This window comes from Aulonocara stuartgranti (genome assembly GCF_965226115.1).
Source record: "Aulonocara stuartgranti genome assembly, chromosome: 19".
In the NCBI taxonomy this organism is placed as follows: domain Eukaryota; kingdom Metazoa; phylum Chordata; class Actinopteri; order Cichliformes; family Cichlidae; genus Aulonocara; species Aulonocara stuartgranti.
The window spans coordinates 17929800-17937500 of NC_138955.1; the positions used below are offsets into that span (position 1 = coordinate 17929800).

A 7701-nucleotide genomic window follows, 5' to 3' on the forward strand; every position below is an offset into this window, starting at 1 on the left:
CTCCGGCCTGGGCGGAGGCACGGCTCTTGAGCTCATGGAGAACATGTTGTCCTTGCTCGGTTCGGACAACGGGGGATTCCTAAACATCCATCTCTTTTTCAGACAACTGCCTGTCGCTGTGAGGACCGGCCTCGCCAACTCCCCGTTTCTAGCGGCGCAGGAATACCGCTCCCTGGCTGAAGAAGCGGATCGCATCCTGCTGGCTTCCCGCACGTTCGGAGTGCACGCCCTGGCTGCGAACCCGCCGGTGTTGTGCCAAAAAGTGATTGTCTGCCAAAAACTGATTTCCAGTATTTTCCAAAAAGTGATATTTAAACTGCTATAAGTAACTTGTTGGGCTATAATATGTGAAACATATGTGAAATGCATCCCTCATGGATGACACAAAGTCATACTGAGCCACAAACAACATTCATGTAACAAGGTAGAAGCCGCAATCAGGTTTTGGCAGTGACTTTTATACAACTTTTATTTATGCAGTTAAAAAAATCTCATTAACATTGAAAATGTCTTTTGTAACAGTAAGCTGGACAATAGGACAGCAGAAATGGCAGCAAATATTACAATAGTTCTGTAAAAATATTTTAAGTGGGGATAAAGGACCGGATTGGTTATAATGTGAGTACAATAACAGAGATGAAAAGATACTTGAAAAACAGATAATTTTTTAATACTATATATAACCCCTTTGTAAACGCTGTTCACCGAAGTCTATTTACCAACATATGTAAAGATATTAGACATAAAAAATACAGGGAAACATTGGAAATCATTTTTTGGCAGGAAAAACTTTTTGGCAATACCCCCACCTGCCTTCTCTGGAGCGGACGGCCTGGCGCTGACGGCAGTAATCGCTACACAGCGGCACCGCAGGAAAAGACAGAGCGCGTCGCTTGCCACCCTGCTCTTTTTCCGGTGTTGTGCCAAAAAGTTTTTGGCAGACAATCACTTTTTGGCACAACACCTGCCCAAGGAAAGGGGACTGCCACGGCGCCATAGCGGCCGCGGTCACTGACGATATGGAAAGGCTGCTCTTCATTGAAGACTCTTGCTCCGGGCGCTGTTTTCTGGTGGACTCTGGCTTCCAGAAGAGCCTTTTCCCGCCCACCGCCGCGAACCGCGGCGGACTGCGGCTAACGGTTCTCCTATTTCAACTTATGGGGAAAGGTTAGTGACTGTTAGTTTCCACGGTCGGGAATTCCAGTGGAACTTTGATGCTACTGCCAGCTCGGTGCCTATCTTCGGCACCGATTTTCTTTGTGCTCACGGGCTGTTACTCGATGTTGCGCACAGTCGTTTGATTGACGCTTTGTCGTTCTTTTCGCTGGCCCGTCTTAACGGGCCGCCGACCCCCTCGTCCGCGCCAATTTGGTAGCCTCCGGAGACGTGTTTCGGCGTTTGCTGTTAGATTTTCCGTCGCTGTCAACTCCTAATTTTCTCCAGCGCAGCCGCGAAACATGTGGTTGAGCATTATATCCCCACGGTCGGTACCCCGGTGTTTCGCGTCGTCTCGAACCCGCGAAACTGTCCGTCGCCCGGGAGGAGTTCGCGGCCATGGAGCCCCTGGGCATTGTGCAGGGCTGAACAGTGCCTGGGCCTCTCCACTTCACATGGTGCCCAAGTCGGACGGGCGGTGGCGACCATGCAGGGATTTTCGGCCTTTAAATAACGTTACGGAGAACGACCATTACCCGATTCCCCACATCCAGGATTTTTCCGCCCATCTTGCAGGGACCTCGTTTTTTCCCAAATCACCAAGTGTCGGTGCGCGCTGGGGATGTTCCTAAAACCGCTGTCATCACCCCTTTTGGCTTGTCCGAGTTTCTGCGCATGCCGTTTAGGTTGAAAGTTGTCGCCCAGATCTTTCAGCGCCTGATGGACTCTGTTTTGCGCGGGCTGCTTTTCGTTTTGGTCTACCTGGATGACATATTGGTGGCCAGCAGCTCGGCGGGCCAGCACGAATCTCATCTGCGTTAGGTTTTCCAGCGTTTGGCGGAGCTCGGCCTGATCATCAACTGCCCAAGTGCCAGTTTGGTTTTCCAGTCCTAGATTACCTGGGGAACCGCATCTGCGCTGACGGTGTGGTCCCGTTGCCGGACAAGGTCCAGGCCTTCGCAGCTTTTCCGCGTCCCGTCTCGGTTAAGGCGTTGCAGGAGTTCCTGGGGATTGTGAATTTTCATAATCGTTTCCTTCCCCGGGCCGCTCACCTGTTATAACTGCTCTACGCTGCTTTAAAAGGTAAAACGGCTGAGTTTCCTAATGTGTTCTCAGCTTGTTATAATTCTAGACAAAGGGGAGTAGCAATTTTTATACATAAAAATATTAATTTCACAGTACTCGATACAGTTATAGATCCAGAGGGCAGATTCTTAATCATTAAACTATCTATACTTGATAAAAAGCTATGTATTGCAAGCGTATATGGTCCAAATGTTGATGATCCCTCATTCTTTCACGGCTTTTTCAGTGCACTCTCTGAACACTTAGATGGCACACTTGTTCTTGGAGGCGACCTCAACCTTGGACTAAATGAAGACATGGATAGGCTCAATACAGCGGGAACTCAGCGTAATTGGCAGTCCACAAATATAATCAAACAGTATATGAGCGACTTTGGTCTTTGCGATGCATGGCGCTCCCTTCACCCCACCAGTAAGGAATATACTTTTTTCTCACATGTCCATCACTCCTACTCTCGTCTGGATTATTTTTTGGTCAGCAGCTCACTGCTGAACGACATTTCAGACACTGAGATTCATCCTATAGCTGTCAGCGATCATGGTCCTGTATCTTTAACACTAATGCACAAGAATAATACTACGCCAAGAAAAAACTGGAGATTTAATATATCACTACTTAAAGATGAAGACTTTATTAAATATTTTAAAAAAGAGTGGACTTCATATTTGGACTATAATGACACTCCCGAAACATCAGCTTCTGTTCTATGGGAAGCAGGGAAAGCTGTGATGAGAGGTAAAATAATTTCTTTCTCATCACATAAAAAGAAAAAAGAAAACAAAAATATTCAGGAATTAGAAAAAAACATCAAATCACTAGAAGAAGCCTACGCGTCCCACCAAGATCAGGAAACATTGAACAAAATACGCAAAACAAAACTAGAATTAAATGAGATAATTGATAAAAAAAAAAATTCTTAGTACAAAGACTACGCCTACAAAATTATGAACATGGTAATAAATCCGGTCAATTTCTAGCAAACCAGCTAAAAATAAATAAAGAAAAAACAACTATATGTGCTGTTCAAGATTCGTCTGGGAACACATTATATGATCCGATACAAATAAACAACATTTTCAGGGATTTCTATAAAACGTTGTATTCACCACAAATAAACCCATCTAAAAAAGAAATTGATCAGTTTTTGGACAACATAACTCTTCCAAAATTATTGGACACTCAAGCAATGGCACTGGATTCACCACTGACACCAGGTGAACTCCAGGAAGCCCTGATAAGTATGCACAATAATAAGGCTCCAGGTCCAGACGGCTTTCCTGCAGAATTCTACAAAGAATTCTGGTCGATTCTAGCACCAGTTTTCTACAGAACGTTGTTGGAAATTAAAGAAAAGGGCAGACTTCCATCAAATATGAATTCTGCAAACATTAATCTCCTGCTAAAACCAGGCAAAGACCCTGTATATCCCTCAAGCTATCGTCCAATATCCCTTATAAACGTAGACCTTAAAATAATCTGCAAAGCTCTCTCAAAGAGACTGGAGAAAATAACCCCCCTCTTAATTCATCCTGACCAAACTGGTTTCATAAAAGGTCGGCACTCATCAACAAATACACGTAGATTACTTAATTTGATAGACTACTCATACAGTAAAAACCTAGAAACTACAATATTCTCTTTAGACGCAGAAAAAGCATTCGACAGAGTTAACTGGAAATTTCTATTTGCAACTTTACACAAATTTGGTTTTGGATCCTCTTTCATAAACTGGTTAAAAATATTATATAATTCCCCAACAGCTTGTGTTAGAACAAATGACCAGACATCCTCCAGCTTCTGTCTCTTGAGGGGCACCAGGCAGGGATGCCCACTCTCCCCTTCACTGTTTGCAATTTTTATTGAACCACTAGCAGCAGCAATTAGACAGAATTTAGTAATTAAGGGCATAAAATGCAAGAACGTGGAACATAAAATCAGCCTTTATGCGGATGATGTGTTACTCTTTCTCCAAAATTCACAAACCAATATCTCTGGGGTGATTGAATTGATAAACTCTTTTGCAAGAATATCAGATTACTCAATTAACTGGTCAAAATCTACAGTCCTACCGATTAATTGCTCCCTCCATAATTCCTCTTCTACACCACTGCAATCGGGAAATATAAAATATTTAGGTATTAATGTTTCTCCCAAGCTTGCAGATCTAACTAAATTAAACCATATCCCACTTTTAAAGAAGGTAGAAGATGATCTGGCTAGATGGAAATGTCTACCCATAAGGGAAGGGTTGCCGCTATAAAAATGATGGTCTTACCAAAAATAAATTATTTATTCTCAATGATCCCAACTAAACCGCCACAAGATTGGTTCAGATCTCTAGATTCATGTATGTCGAAATTCCTTTGGAAAAATAAACCCCCACGAATAAGCTTAAAAACACTACAAAAGACCAAGGATAAAGGAGGACTAGAACTGCCTAACTTTCAGCACTACTTCTTAGCCAACAGGCTTCAGTTTATCTCAGGATGGCTAAAACATACCCTCTTAGATGAACCTTGGCTAGATGTAGAACAAGCACTTTGCAATAATCTAGAGATCTCAGACCTACCATTTATCAGCTCAAACATCCAACGACATGAATGCTTTAAAAGCATCAACATCAGCTCTTCTCTGACAGCATGGTGGGAGTTTCTAAAATTGACGGCGTCTTCATTAATCCCATGCAAACGTACACCTATCTGGAACAACCCTGACATATTACAAAACAATAATATGATAAACTTTTCAGATTGGAGTGGTAAAGGAATCAAATATTTAGAACATATACTAGAAGGAACAGAATTTATTTCATTTGACAGACTAGTTACACAATATGGGATCAACAAGAAAAGATTTTTAGAATATCAACAAATTAAATCCATAGTAAAAAAGAAATTTAAACCGGGTCAAGTTGAACTACAAACACCACCAAGTGTGGTTCAATTTCTTACTCTTAAAACCCCCAAATTACTATCCAAAATATACAGAATGCTTTCTAAAACAGATGAATCAATATCACTTCCTATTGCAAAATGGGAAGCGGATTTATCAGTTAACTTAGACCTAAACTTCTGGTCTCAGATTTGCTTAAAAACCTTTCATCTAATTAGAAATCCCAGTCTTCAATTAATTCAATACAAAATATTACATAGAGTGCACTATACAGGTCATCGGATGTTCAAGATGGGCTTTACGTCTACCAACAACTGCTCACACTGCCAAACCAATTCACCGGACAATTATATCCACGCTCTTTGGTTCTGTCCACCAGTTCAGAAGTTTTGGCGCGAGATATGTGAAGACTTATCGAAGTGTCTGAAATGTAACATTCCAACTTCCCCCTTAGTGTGTTTGTTGGGCAGCTTAGATAATGTCACTTCAGAAAAGAATATCGCCCATATGGTTTTCACTGCCCTATGCATAGCCAAGAAAACAGTCCTCATGAACTGGAAAAATAAAAATAATCTTAATTCTAACCAATATAGAAATTATCTATTAGATTACATTAGTCTTGATACAGCCTCTGCCACCACATCAGATCAATTGCTCTGGGCTCCTTTGATCAGCTCCATCACCTAGTGGGGGTGGGGGGTCATAGTTTGGTCCCGCCTTCACTGTTGTGATTGGTGTGGGGGTAGGGACAGGCTTAGGGCGTCGGGGGGTTCCCCGGAGGCATCTTCCTTGGGGGGCTCAACCCGGGGTAGCGGTCATGTCCGGTTAGGGGCTCTGTTGGCTCTCAGGTGACTGTTTCCTCGCGGCTGCGTGCAGCGGGACTAGGGGAGGGTCTGTGCTGACGGACGTGGGTTACTGACCTGGTAGCCTGGCTACCCCTGGGTGGGTCCGGGATGGGCGTGAGGTTCTGGGGGCGCTCCGTCTCTGGGCTGGGGCCCAGGCAGGGCCTCGGGGGCTTGGGTCCTGGTTGGTGTGTTGCCGGGGTTGTGGGCGGGTGGGTGCATGGGGGCCCAGCCCTGGAGCAGGGTGCCGCCGGTGCATCGAGCCACCTGGGGGGCTCTTCAACTGGTGGGGAAGATTGTCACATCTTGCAGGAGCTTTCCTCTCCTCAGGGGCTCTCTCTACAGGAGGGGGAGATACAGGAGAGGTGGAGGAAGATCTCAGCCTGGGTGTTTATTGTCTTATGTAGTCTGGAAGAAGAGTGGATGGTGGGGTGGGTGCAGTTTTCTCTGTGGTGGGGTTGGGTGGACTGTCCTGGGCTCTGTGGGGCCGGGAGGCGCTGCTGCGCTGGGCCCCGGTCTGGATGGACCTGGGCCCCCTTTCCCTGGTGGGTCGCGGAGTATGGGGGTGCCTACTGGGGTCAGCGGGGTCACTTGCCCCTCCCTTCCTTCCCTCCCCATCTCCAGCTGCCTCCCTCTTCCCGCTCATCCACAACCACCCACACATGCAGGACCTTGGAGTAGGGGTATGTCTGGCTGCCTCTGCCTCAATTTTATCCCACAACTTAGACATTCACATTACTCACACTCTCATTACACATACATATAGGATCTTGGGGGTGGGCACGATACACGGAATCCAAAGTACCATCAGGGTGTACACCCCACCCCTGGCGTCGTTGCCCACCTCTCAATGTTAAATACACGTAGACATTGAGGGCCAGCAGGAGGGACCATGCGCTTACCTGCTGCTCTCTGGCAGGTAGCTCCATGCCCTCCTGGGTTTTGAATGCACCTTAGAACACACATGCATCAACACTACAATGAGCGGGTGGAGGGAGGTTTGGAGTCTTCTCTCACCCCCATTCTCTGCGACCTGCTGGAGCGGGGGGGCTAGGAGGAGGAGTTGGCCGTCCGACTGCGGTCTGGAGTGTGGGGCCTCCCTGCTGCTGCGGAGTCGGGGCGGTCTGCCTCCCCCCACCGCAGGGAAAAGGGTAACACCACCTGGGTCTGGGTGCAGTTCCCCCCCTCCAGGGGCAAGGGTACCTAGACCCGGGGCTTAGAGTACGCTTGGGGAGTGTGATCGTGTGTACAGCGTCTCTTTATGTCTGTCTCCACGTTGCTTGAGTGTGGAGTAAGTGTATATGAGAGCATGAGGGTGGGAATGGATGTTTGTATATGTGTGTGCCTGTATGTCTGTGTCTATATGTCAGGTTGGGTGTCAGGCGCCACCTCTCTGGGGACATCTTAGGCCCTCCAAGGTATGGAGGCCTATCTCCCCCTACCACCACTTCCCCTGCCAGTGGCGGACTCCCTCAGATATCGGTGCGTTGGTGGTTCTTTGTGTCCGGGGATGGGTGTCCAGGTACACACCGGCTCACTCCTTGGCGGCCGCTTATCGGGGCCTGGAGCCTGGGGCTTGCTCGGGCCACTTCGGAGGTGGGGTGCCCCCGGCCTCTCGGCCTGGGGCTCGGTCACTCAGGCACGGCTGGCTGCCGGCGGAGCTCACGGGCGCGTCACTGCAACTCCCCCTGGCTTCTGCTCCGCGGCTGCTGAGTGAGCCCTCATC

The 7701-nt window shown here is 46.9% G+C and overlaps 1 protein-coding gene across 1 annotated transcript in view; it reads left to right on the forward strand.

Annotated features, from left to right (window-relative positions):
- The first annotated feature begins 212 nt into the window (after positions 1-212).
- Positions 213-7701, forward strand: part of LOC309695142 (alcohol dehydrogenase 1-like) — a 19717-nt gene continuing 12228 nt past the window's right edge. The window contains exon 1 of the mRNA XM_082515619.1: positions 213-1167. The gene's annotated coding sequence lies outside the window, so the exon portion shown is untranslated. The remainder of the gene's footprint in view (positions 1168-7701) is intronic.